At 41.3% G+C, this 13,480-nt stretch overlaps 1 protein-coding gene and 1 long non-coding RNA gene across 2 annotated transcripts in view; both read right to left on the reverse strand.

The window, feature by feature from the left end:
* LOC115134477 (GRAM domain-containing protein 4-like) overlaps positions 1-4,701 on the reverse strand; it is a 41,686-nt gene extending 36,985 nt beyond the window's left edge. The window contains exon 1 of the mRNA XM_029668488.2: positions 4,597-4,701. The gene's annotated coding sequence lies outside the window, so the exon portion shown is untranslated. The remainder of the gene's footprint in view (positions 1-4,596) is intronic.
* Positions 4,702-9,328: 4,627 nt separating this feature from the next.
* On the reverse strand, positions 9,329-13,403 carry LOC135573417 (uncharacterized). Its single transcript, XR_010464740.1, has 2 exons — positions 13,313-13,403; positions 9,329-12,406 (listed from the first exon to the last, which is right to left on the reverse strand). It is a non-coding gene; the product is annotated as an uncharacterized LOC135573417 (long non-coding RNA).
* Between the last annotated feature and the right edge of the window lie 77 nt (positions 13,404-13,480).

The raw sequence follows: 13,480 nt of genomic DNA on the forward strand, positions 1-13,480 counted from the left end.
CAAATATAACATATATTTTGATTTGCTTAACACTTTTTTGGTTACTACATGATTCCATGTGTTATTTCATAGTTTTGTTGTCTTCACTATTATTCTACAAAGGAAAAAAATAGTAAAAAATAAAGAAACACCCTGGAATGAGTAGGTGTCCAAACCTTTGACTGGTATTATATATATATATATATCACTATATAAACACTGTTTGTCCATTTTGAGACGCCCTAGCTAGTATACACTTTCTCAAAAGTCCTAATTAATCTAACTCAAGAAATCGGTCATTAATTTTGACGTTTTTGCGGAGGAGATCTTAGTCTCGCAATTTTACATCCAACTAAGATATGAATTAGCTTTCCATCTTGAGATGGCGAATCAGTCTGGAGAGGAGAAGTCCTCAACTTCAAAACTTAATTCTCTCCATAGCAAAGCTAGATTAGTTTACCTCACTATACTCACTACTGGTCTTGTTTGTTGTGATTGAATGCCAAAGACACACCCAAGAAATAACCACATCAAACCACACCCTCAAGACAAGTCTCGTTTGACTTTTGTCATAGCTGCAATGATTTCTAAATGAGCATTGATGAAAAACAAGGCCAAACCAGGAAGTGCAGTCGCCCTTTAACAAAACTCCCCCAGCCAGAAGATAACTTCATGAATAGATGCTAAAGTCTAAGAATGGACTAAGGTTAACCATTAATCTTTTCCTGCGTTAAGGGGTTTGACATATGCAGCTAAGCCCTACCGATTGAGAGAAAATCATGAGCAGAAAGGTGTGATGTCTGTGTGTGCACAAAGGCAAAGTAAACAGAGCAATGAGAAGACTAAAATCCTCTAAGCCTATAGGGTAAATCCATTTGAATTCAGTCACTTTTTGACAGCAGCCCTTTTGATTTGAATGATACATTCTATAGATATTTGCCCATTGTAGAAGTACTCAGAAAGTAACTTTTTGGACCTGAATGCCATACCCCACCATACCATCACTGGAAAAGATAAAGGGTTAAGTTTGATATCATTTAAAAGCTGGAAGATTTTTTTTTTTTTTTTTTAATAAGACAAATTGTAATTTTCTAAACTTTTAACAGCAATTATCAAAATATGCTTCTACTCCGATTTTTTCCATATGTTGTAGCTTAGACTCTATTTTACATAATCTAAGGTTTTGTGTTGTGCCCACTCTTGAATGCACGGTGGGTGTCATGTTTTGACTGATAAATGTACTAAAATTGGAAGAAGAGAAAGAAATTGACATTTCTACTTTCAAATGCTACCACCAACAGGGTTGGGTGTCCACACATCAGAAAATGTTGACTTGAATGGAAATATCCGTTTTAAAATTATACTGTCAAACTCAATAGGAAACCAATTGATAATAGAATAGACATGACCATTTAAGTTGATGCTCAATGGTGGGTGTGGTAAAAATTTAAATAAAAATGTAAATGGTATACCAGCTAAATTGCAGTGGTCTGAAGGGATAGGTCCATTCTATGAATTATATTTATACGATTGAAATTAAACCCACACTGTACTCAAGAGCATGTTGTGTCTCAAATAATGACAGGCACAACACAAAAACCTCAGATGATGTGAAATATGGCCTACGCTACAACATCGGAAAGTATTTCAGACCACTTGACTTTTTCCACATTTTGTTACGTTACAGCCTTATTCTAAAATGGATTCAATAAAAACAATCCTCAATCTTTACACAGTGCCCCATAACGACAAAGCGAAAATATGATTTTAGAAATCTTTTACATGTATAACAAACAAAAAAACGGATTCCTTATTTACATAAGTATTCAGACCCTTTGCTTTGAGACTCGAAATTGGGCTCAAGTGCATCCTGTTTCCATTGATCATCCTTGAGTTGTTTCTAAAACTTGATTGGAGTTCACCTGTGGTATATTAAATTAAATTGGACATGATTTGGAAAGGCATACACCTCGTCTATATAAGGTACCATAGTTGAAAGTGCATGTCAGAGCAAAAACCGAGCCATGAGGTCGAAAGAATTGTCTGTAGAGCTCCGAGACAGGATTGTGTCGAGGCACTGATCTGGGGAAGGGTATCAAAGATGTCTGCAGCATTGAAGGTCTCCAAGAACATAGTGGCCTCCATCATTCTTAAAAATGGAAGAAGTTTGGAACCACCAAAAGTCTTCCTAGAGCTGGCAGTCCGGCCAAACTGAGAAATCATTGACCCAATGGTCACTGACAGAGGTCCAGAGTTCCTCTGTGGAGATGGATGAACCTTCGAGAAGGACAACCATCTCTGCAGCACTCCACCAATCATGGCCTTTATGGTATCGTGGCCAGAAGGAAGCCACTCCTCAGTAATGGCACACAGAGTTTGCCAAAGGGCACCCAAAGACTCTCAGACCATGAGAAACAAGATTCTCTGGTCTGGTGAAACCAAGATTGAACTCTTTCGCCTGAATGCCAAGTGTCACTTCTGGAGGAAACCTGGCACCATCCCTACGGTGAAGCACGGTGGCGGCAGTATCTTTCCGAATTAACTGTATGTTAATATGAAAATACGTGTCTTTAGATAATTGATGTTAAAGGTATGTAAAGAATGTATTAAAATATTTTTTTAGAGAAATAATCCAATTGTTTGAGAATACTTTAAGCTTTTAAATGATAATCAATCAACCGTTTATCTTTTACAGTGATGAAGACATGAATGTCGTATGGTATGAAAAATGGGTCAACTTTGAGCCCCTTTACACACGGAATGTTTTGGCATTCTGGTCCAAAAAGTACATTTCTGACTGCTTCTTCCATGAGCAAATATGTATGGAAAGTTGTTTAAATCAAAATGAATGCTGACAAAAAGTGGTTGAATTCAAATGGATTTACCCTATTTTCAGTCCTGGCAACAAGTTGCTGATGAGGAGGAAAGGGAGCATAGTGCAACTTTTTTTTACAGTCTCTCACAAATCCATTGACATTAACATGGAAGATGTAAACATGTTGGTAATGTGACAACACTATGTCACATAAGACCTTTACATCGATACCGGGTTTGGTATCACGATTTTCAATACTATCACGATACCACGGCAAAAAAGGCATATTAACCAAAATCACAGAATGGCACTTGAGCCAGAGAGAAACTGTGCTCTGTTTAATCGTTGGACAAATTTTGAGTTCAATATCATTCAATTTTACACGTCAACAATTTTCAGTGACAGCCATGTATGCATTAATGAATAAATCATATAATCAATTTGACTTTGGTAACAGTGATAATTTATTTTAATGGTACATTTCTATTGGGTAAATCAAGCCTAGGCCTATTCATAATACAGTTGAATGCATATTCAATATTTTATTTTACCTTTATTTAACTAGGCAAGTCAGTTAAGAACAAATTCTTATTTTCAATGACAGCCTAGGAACAGTGGGTTAACTGCCTGTTCAGGGGTAGAACGACAGATTTGTACCTTGTCAGCTCAGGGATTTGAACTTGCAACCTTCCGGTTACTAGTTCAACGCCCTAACCACTAGGCTACCCTGCCAATAGGTGTGTGTGCATGCATTGAGTTATTGAGCTTGTTTTATTGTACTGATCAACAACATCTAAATAAATAAAAAATTGCTTATTTTTCAAAAGTGCCCACTATCTCTAACCAGTAATGTGGTCATTCACGAGGTGGCCTGTGGAAGCCCTATTCACAGACACAGTCAGTTCGCTGAGGCAATAGATCATCTTTGGGAGAGACGTGAGAGACCGATTAAGTGAACGAATAATGTTTAGGCGGCAATCAGATTTGAAATCAACATATTTTGCGTTACAATGTACAAAGTTAGTGAATTGATGGGATTTTTTTTCTTATGGTGGGTTGTGCCAAGATGGAGGCGCGCAGGGTTCAAAACTGCACCCCTTTTAGTGATCTAGTGTAAATGTATACCATTGGGTGCAACACACTAAGAACCACTCCCTGAACAGGAGATCAATACATTTATAAATATTAATGACAGAGGGGCAGTATGGTACATGTTGTTTGGTCCTTTAGGTTGTACTGTCTTTGTTAATGGTCATTATGTGTTTTTAAATGGGCCAACAGACTGAATTATGTAGCTGCTGGGCAGATTACATCGCCACATATCACTGCAAAATTAAATGTAAAAATCCGAACGTTCAAGTGCAAGACGTTTGGATGAGGGTTTGTAGAAACACATGTACAAACATCATTTCGTTATACGATGTTGCGCCGTCACCAGCTAATCTTGATTGAAGAACATTGTTACAGTGTAACGTTTGATTGTTGAAATATTGTAAAGCAGACAAAAGTAGCCAGTTTTAGTCGTAGTAGTGGCTAACACAAAAGTAAAAGGAGGCAATGGTACATATAAGACATTAACAGTAGGTTATGCTAGGCTAAATTATATAATTCTATCAAAAACTTTAAATGTGGTCAGGGGATGACACGTTGTGAAAATATCATGTTCTCTATGAGCGCAGAATGAGAGCCTGATATCGAATTAAACCAATATATTTTGGTGCCACGAGAAACTGCACAGGACTGCGCCTGTTGATCTTAGAACTGAGGTTAAATCAATAATAACCGGTCAGAAAGTTTCTTACCCATAACGAAATCAGCAACAAAGTTCCATTAATGCTGTTGTTAGTCCGTCGGTCACCCTTTCTCACCTGTCAGTGTTTCATAGACCAGTGTGCTGTGGACAACAATAGCGGAATCGGCGGTTCGCCTTCAAATTAAAAGTCACCCATTGAAACTGATGCAAACCGATGCAATTTGACTACATGATACTAAACAAGGTTGGACTGTTATATAAATTCAGCAAAAGAAAACAATTAGTTCATTTGACACAAAGTAAACATCAATTGTAATCCCAGCTAGCACCAGGACTCTAGCCAAACTCGTTTGAGTGAAGCCATGCTTGTCTGAGAGTCAACTACATGGCCGTTGATGGAAAAATGTTATACTTTAGATTCATATTGTAGAGGGGAGTGGAAAGGCGCATTTTCACCTCTCCGGAAACGTAGGCCTATGGGAGGTGTCCCAATCCGGTTTCTCGAGTGTAGCCCATGAAGACCTCCCACACGGCATGAACCCGAGGGGGTCGCCAAACCTGGACAGAAAGATCACGTCAGTGACTCAACCCACGAAAGTGACTCAACCCACTCAAGTGAGGCGCCCCTCATAGGGACCGAATGGAAGAGCACTAGTAAGCCAGTGACTCAGCCCCCATAATAGGTTTAGAGGCAGAGAATCCCAGTGGAGAGAGGGGAACCAGCCAGGCAGAGACCGCAAGGGTGGTTCATCACTCCAGTGCCTTTGCATTCACCTTCACACATGGGTAGGCAGACCATTCCATAAAAATTGAGCTCTACAGAAGAAAGCCCTGCCTCCAGCTGTTTGCTTAGAAATTCTAGGAACAATAAGGAGGCCTGCGTCTTGTGACCATAGTGAACTTGTAGGTATGTATGGCAGGACCAAATCAGAAAGATAGGTAGGAGCAAGCCCATATAATGTAGGTTAGCAGTAAAACCTTGAAATCAGCCCTTGCCTTTACAGGAAGCCAGTGTAGAGAGGCTAGCACTGGAGTAATATGATCAAATTTGGGGGTTCTAGTCAAGATTCTAGCAGCTGTGTTTACCACAAGTCTATTTAGTGCTTTATCTGGTAGCCGGAAAGTAGAGCATTGCAGTAGTCTAATCTTGAAGTGTCAAAAGCATGAATGAACTTTTCTGCATCATTTTTGGACCGAAATGTTCAGATTTTTGCAATGTTACAAAGATAGAAAATAGCTGTCCTTGTAACAGTCTTGATATGTTCAGGGTCCAGACTAACGCAGAGGTCCTTCAGTTTTATTTGAGACGACTGTACAACCATCAAGATTAATTATTCAGATCCAACAGAAAATATTTTTGTTTCTTGGGACTTAGAACTAGCATCTCTGTTTTGTCCGAGTTTAAAAGTAAAACATTTACCGCCGTCCACTTCCTTATGTCCGAAACAGTCTTCCAGGTAGGGCAGTTTTGGGGCTTCACCATGTTTCATTAAAATGTACAGCTGTGTATTGTCCGGATAGCAGTGAAAGTTAACATTATGTTTCCGAATGACATCACCAAGAGATAAAATATATAGTGAAAACAATAGTGGTCCTAAAACGGAACCTTGAGGAACACTGAAACTTACAGTTGATTTGTCAGAGGACAAACCATCCACAGAGACAAACTGATATCTTTCCAACAGATAAGATCTAAACCAGGCCAGAACTTGTCCTTGTAGACCAATTTCGGTTTACAATCTCTCCAAAAGAATGTGGTGATCAATGGTGTCAAAGCAGCACTAAGGTCTCGGAGCACGAGGACAGATGCAGAGCCTTGGTCTGACACCATTAAAAGGTCATTTACCACCTTCACGAGTGCAGTCTCAGTGCTATGATGGGGTCTAAAACCAGACTGAAGCGTTTCGTATACACCGTTTGTCTTCAGGAAGGCAGTGAGTTGTTGTGCAACAGATTTTTCAACAAAAAAAATTTGAGCGGATTGGGAGATTCGATATAGGCCGATAGTTTTTTTTCTTGGTCAAGGTTTGTCTTTTTCAGGAGGCTTTATTACTGCCACTTTTAGTGAATTTGGTACACATCTGGTGGATAGGGAGACATTTATTATGTTCAACATAGGAGCGCTAAGCAAAGGAAGCAGCTCTTTCAGTAGTTTCGTTGGAATAGGGTTCAGTATGCAGGTTGAAGGTTTAGAGGCCATTACTATTTTCATTAATGTGTCAAAAGATATTGAATTAAAAACCTTGAGTGTCTCCCTTGATGCTAGGTCCTGGTAGTGTTGTGCAGACTCGGGACAACTGAGCTTTGGAGAAATACGCAGATTTAAAGAGGAGTCCGTAATTTGCTTTCTAATGATCATGATCTTTTCTTCAAAGAAGTTCATGGATTTATCACTGCTGAAGTGAAAACCATCCTCTCTTGGGGAATTCTGCTTTTTAGTTAGCTTTGCAACAGTATCAAAAATACATGTTGGATTGTTTTTATTCTCCTCAATTAAGTTGGAAAAATAGGATGTTTGAGCAGCAGTGAGGGCTCTTCGATACTGCACGGTACTGTCTTTCCAAGCCAATCGGAAGACTTCCAGTTTGGTGTAGCACCATTTATGTTCCAATTTTCTGGAAGCTTGCTTCAGGGCTCGCATATTTTCTGTATACTAGGGAGCTAGTTTCTCATGACAAATGTTTTTTGTTTGGTAGGCGGAGGGAGTCTAGAAGGGCATTGAGGAATCTTTGGGTTGTCCGAGAATTTATAGCATGGCTTTTGATGATCCTTTGGGATTGGGTCGGAGCAGATTATTTGTTGTGATTCCAAACGTAATAAAATGGTGGTCCGATAGTCCAGGATTATGAGGAAAAACATTAAGATTCACAATATTTATTCCACGGGACAAAACTAGGTCCATAGTATGACTGCGGCAGTGAGTAGGTCCGGAGACACTTTGGACAAGGAGAGGCCTCATTTAACACAGTAAATTCATCAGGCTTAAGCCATGTTTCAGTCAGGCCAATCACATCAAGATTATGATCAGTGATTAGTTCATTGACTATAACTGCCTTGGAAGTGAGGGATCTAACATTAAGTAGCATTATTTTGAGATGTGAGATATCACAATCTCTTTCAATAATGACAGGAATGGAGGAGGTCTTCATTCCAGTGAGATTGCTAAAGCGAACACCGCCATGTTTAGTTTTGCCCAACCTAGATCGAGGCACAGACAAGGTTTCAATGGGGATAGCTGAGCTGACTACACTGACTGCTAGTGGCAGATCCCACTAAGACTCCACTAAGCTGTCAGGCTGGCTAACAGCCTGTTGCCTGGCCTGCACCCTGGCAGCCTGGCCTGCTGCCTGGCCTGCAATCAACGTAAGCTAAATATGATGTGCCTGTCCATGGTTCTGATTTCTGTGTGCGTGTATGTGTGCGCAAGTAGAAAATATGTTGACTCACCCTACTTGTAGAGATATTCCAATGCCATCCTCCTCACTTTCATGTTGACGAAACGGTCTATCACTCTGTCATACAGTACACACTTGTATTTTTTGTCATAGGTTAAAATGGCTAAAATGCTTGCTCGCTAGCCTAACTTCCATTCATGAGCAATGTTAGCTAGTTAACATTAGTCTTTTACATCAAAGTACATATTGAACTTCCATCCTCTCAGGCCAGGGGCACAATGTATGAATGTATGGTTGGATCAGAATCGCCGTTATAATCATTGGCTAGTACAGAGAATTAAGTAAAACCAGAAGTCCAAACCCCTATCTTCCTCCGTGGCTAATTTAGGAAAGGACCAATTTTAGCTAGCTGGCTAGCCACCGGAGGACAACAACACAACGAGATGTAACAATTCAAGTTTCTATCAATGACGTACAGTATGCTCTCAATGCGGTTGAATAGAGGTGACACCAAAAATGGTCAACTTAACTCTATTTCATGAACTGCATTGTTGGTTAAGGGCTTGTAAAGTAAGGTCTACATCTGTTGTATTCGGCTCATGTGACAAATAACATTTGATTTGACTTCCAAGCTGGCTTCCCTTGACACTTTATTGGGGTGCACCAGGACCATTCACAGTTGAGTTTGCTCAGTTTTGGCAATTTGTTTTGGATACTTTTTTCGTCAAGGGAGGCCAAATGCTTGTGCTTCCCTTGCATTGCATTCAATGCTACGGGCGGCAACAATGTCATACTCGTTTGGGCCAGACGGTATGAAATAGATGGCCTACACAGAGAGGGCGCTGTATTGCTCTCTAGGATGCCTTATCCGGTGAGATGCATTCAGCCTCTTGCGAATTGAAGGAAAATGATGAAACAGAGGCAAAATATATTATTTGATGTCTAAAAAATATTGGTCCATTTTTTGGGGGAAGCCTGGCTTCTCTTGGCATCCATGAATACACACCACTGGTGATGGGGTTGGCGACGGCAGTGATGAGGACCCAGGCCCAGCGAGTGCATAGGTCAAAAGGTGGTGTACCCTGAGGTGAGAGCCCAGATTTGATGCATTTCCTTCATTTGCTGTTATTGCCTTCAGGCAAATCTTGTAAATGACCTCAATGTATCCGAATAGGAGCATTTTTAATCGACACCAGATCGTCAGCCATTTTCAGTCATTTTCTTCTTCGTCTCTCATCTAACTAAAAAGGTGGAAAAGTTTTGAAACGGTATGAACCTTTCGTATTACGATTATAGTGACCAAAATTATCCCGGTTATCAGTATTATCACAGTATTATTAAAAATGTGCTGGGAATGTTCAAAAAGTACTGATACACACAATGAAATCATTTAGTCAAGTTTAATATTGAAAATCAACAACCATCAAATTAAATTATTAGCACTATGCACTTTGTGTGCATTAACATTAAATTAATAACATTAACCATGTGGCTATGAGAGGTAAAATTTTCCCTAGTGCAGGTTTAATACACTAGAAGTGAATTTGTCAGAATATGTGTGACTTATTCAAATAGGGGGACTAGATACATGAAGTGCTTTCATTTCTAAACGGTGAAACAGATATGTATGGAAATGCCCTCAAATAAAAGGTGACATTATCTACTGTCACCTCATATGAAACATTTGATCTTTAATCCAAAATGCTGGAGTACAGAGTCACATTTCAAATGTTATCTTCACTGTCAGTGTGGTTTTAATATGATTTTACTCTTTGCAGGCTGTCTAGTAACAGAGGAAGGCTGTGCTTCTCTGATCTCAGCTCTGAAGTCAAAATCGCTTACACCTGAGAGAGCTGGATGTGAATAACAATGACCTGAAAGATTCAGGAGTCAGACTGCTTTCTGCTGGACTGGGGAATCCCCACTGCAGACTGGAGAAACTCAAGTATGTAGAGGTGTGTCCAGTGTGTGTGTGGACACAAACAGGACACAGTGGAATGCTGTGCAGCCATGCTGCTGCTCCAGTTTCAACTGTTCTGCCTTACTATTATTCAACCATGCTGGTCATTTATGAACATTTGAACATCTTGGCCACGTTCTGTTATAATCTCCACCCGGCACAGCCAGAAGAGGACTGGCCACCCCACATATGCTCTCTCTAATTCTCTCTTTCTTTCTCTCTCTCGGAGGACCTGAGCCCTAGGACCGTGCCCCAGGACTACCTGACATGATGACTCCTTGCTGTCCCCAGTCCACCTGACTGTGCTGCTGCTCCAGTTTCAACTGTTCTGCCTTATTATTATTCGACCATGCTGGTCATTTATGAACATTTGAACATCTTGGTCATGTTCTGTTATAATCTCTACCCGGCACAGCCAGAAGAGGACTGGCCACCCCACATAGCCTGGTTCCTTTCTAGGTTTCTTCCTAGGTTTTGGCCTTTCTAGGGAGTTTTTCCTAGCCACCGTGCTTTTACACCTGCATTGTTTGCTGTTTGGGGTTTTAGGCTGGGTTTCTGTACAGCACTTTGAGATATCAGCTGATGTACGAAGGGCTATATAAATAAATTTGATTTGATTTGAGTGGAAAACACACATCGGACATACACACACTGGACACAAACTGGATACACAGGACACACACACACACACACCTACGGTGACAGCGCTACAGGGAGACAGGACGGACAGCTGATCGTCCTCGCAGTGGCAGACCACGTGTAACAACACCTGCACAGGATCGGTACATCTGAACATCACACCTGCCTGCGGGACAGGTACAGGATGGCAACAACAACTGCCCGAGTTACACCAGGAACGCACAATCCCTCCATCAGTGTTCAGACTGTCTGCAATAGGCTGAGAGAGGCTGGACTGAGGGCTTGTAGGCCTGTTGTAAGGCAGGTCCTCACCAGACATCACCGGCAACAACGTCGCCTATGGGAACAAACCCACCGTCGCTGGACCAGACAGGACTGGCAAAAAGTGCTCTTCACTCACGAGTCACGGTTTTTCCTCACCAGGGGTGATGGTTGGATTCGCATTTATCGTTGAAGGAATGAGCGTTACACCGAGGCCTGTACTCTGGAGTTCGATTGATTTGGAGGTGGAGGATCCGTCATGGTCTGGGGCAGTGTGTCACAGCATCATCGGACTGAGCTTGTTGTCATTGCAGGTAATCTCAACGCTGTGCGTTACAGGGAAGACATCCTCCTCCCTCATGTGGTACCCTTCATGCAGGCTCATCCTGACATGACCCTCCAGCAATGCCACCAGCCATACTGCTCGTTCTATGCGTGATATCCTGCAAGACAGGAATGTCAGTGTTCTGCCATGGCCAGCGAGGTAATCTTTCTCAGCAACCCAGCCTTTCCAATACCGCTGTGGGGGTGGTGGTGGAGGTGCTGCTGGTGCTTTGTGGTTCTTCCCTGACTTGTGCAGCTGCCAGCTTCAAGGCCTCCTGGACACAGCTGTCAGTGTTAACTTTTGCAGCCTCAGGCTCATCTAAAAAGCTCCTTTTGACGTAGGCGTCAATGTAACAAGCCATGTGCATGACTCTCTTTGCCTTCTCTGTTAAGGTCTTCTCTCATTACCCTTTTTATCTCATTGGTCAGGGATGGCTCCGTATCCTTTTCCACCAGAACATCACGGGTGATGTGGTCCAGGACAGGCTTGATGGCTGACAGTGTCACTCGTGTCTCTGAGGCAAGTTCATCTGTAAACTTCAGAGGTTCAAGTAGCTGGCACAGTTGCTCCATGACACTTATGTCAGCGTCCTTGGGCATCAGATGCCATGTTCCTCTTTCTCCAGCCAGTGTCGCACAGACTGGCTGCTGTTGGCTGAGGAAACGCTCAAGCATCTTGTGTGTAGATCCATCAGGTCAGCACATCATGGATCAGAGCTTTCTGTGGCATGTTGAGGGCAGCTTGCTTTTCTCTCAGTTATCTCCTTCTCTTCCAGCTCCGTAAGAAGCCTTGGACCAGATGATGGCAGGCCTTGAACTCTTCAAAAGCCTTGATCATGTTTGTGAGCTGAGTGATATTCTGGGAAGAACTGTGTTTCCAGGCAGTTTGATTCCTGTTCCAGTCTGGGGTGAGGTAATAGATAGTGAAGCTGAATTATGGTTGAACCACCCCCTGCTTTCACTGGTCCAGAGGTCAGTAGTTGCAGCAAACCATGTTGGGAAAAGTTTGGCTCAAGGCACATCAGCTTTAGCCTAGTTGTACAGGTTTGGGATTTCAGTCTTGGAAAATAATGTTCAGCCTCAGAAAGCCAGGCCTCAACAATTTGAAATGGCATCATGTCCTTTGCAATGTAATATGAAAGGGCTGCAGTGAGGTCTTGAGCATTTTCTTTGATGTGGGTGCATAAGCAGCCTGCCTTTTAAATTCTTGCTGAGTGCCTGTGTCACAACTGTAGATAAGGGACCAGTAGCATCACTGGGTTTGCATGCTGCACACCTCTCTGTAACCAAGGGAATAGCGAATGTATTATTATTATCATCATCATCATCATTATTATTATTATTATTATTAGTGTTACATTATAATTATTATTAACTCACTTCTGTGTTGCATTCGAGTATATGCAATGGCTCCATGCACAATTTACATTACATTTACATTTAAGTCATTTAGCAGACGCTATTATCCAGAGCGACTTACATAAATACAAATGAGTCTTAAGTAGACAGTGATAGTAATTTAAATGAGCCCAACAATTGACATAAATACAGGAGTCTATAGTGTTTATCCTGTTGGAACACTTTTACAACCAAGTCGAGGACTGACGGATTTTAAATGAACAAAATATGTTGGTTGGGTGACTAAACTACATAACGTGTTATCGTGTGAAATGTGTGAATAGAGTCTGCAGACACACACAGCAGCAGCAGAACAACGCGTAGTGTTTTTACAAGAGTAGGTAACACTGAACGCTTCAGTTTACATTATTGACAAGCTATTAGCAAGTTAGATAGACAAACCATGACCTTTTCCACCCATTCCAAAGTCCACACATCATGCATTGAGCTAAAAGATAACTTGCCTTGCATTCGCTATTAAGTAGTGGTTTGTGGTCACGAAGATGACTCAAGAGATTTGCCCCCTTTCGCAGTTATTTATTTTTGCATGTTCTGCAGACAGGGTGACCATCTTCGATTAAGTTTCTCTCAGCACTCTTGTAAAACCCCAAATACGACCACACTTCAGATTTAGTATTTTTAGAAGGCAAAAATCTCCCATGTTTTCACACCTGCGTCAGACTGTTGCTAACTTTGGTTGATGCTGGACAGTCTTTACCGTGAGTTTTTCAAACCGTGGTAATCAAACACGGTTTCAATGATAATTAAAATTAAACGGTAATACTTACCGTCCGGTAACCGTTTCATCCCTAGATATCACACCAAAGTTACTAGGCTATATGACCGTTACCGTCCTCCTGTCAAGAGAAGTGTCCACTAATGCTGTTCAGGACACACGTTTCAAAGGAACCCCCATTCCAAGTATTAAAGGGAAACTTCACAATTATCCAACTTCA

Source organism: Oncorhynchus nerka, linkage group LG9a (genome assembly GCF_034236695.1).
Source record: "Oncorhynchus nerka isolate Pitt River linkage group LG9a, Oner_Uvic_2.0, whole genome shotgun sequence".
Classification (NCBI taxonomy): domain Eukaryota; kingdom Metazoa; phylum Chordata; class Actinopteri; order Salmoniformes; family Salmonidae; genus Oncorhynchus; species Oncorhynchus nerka.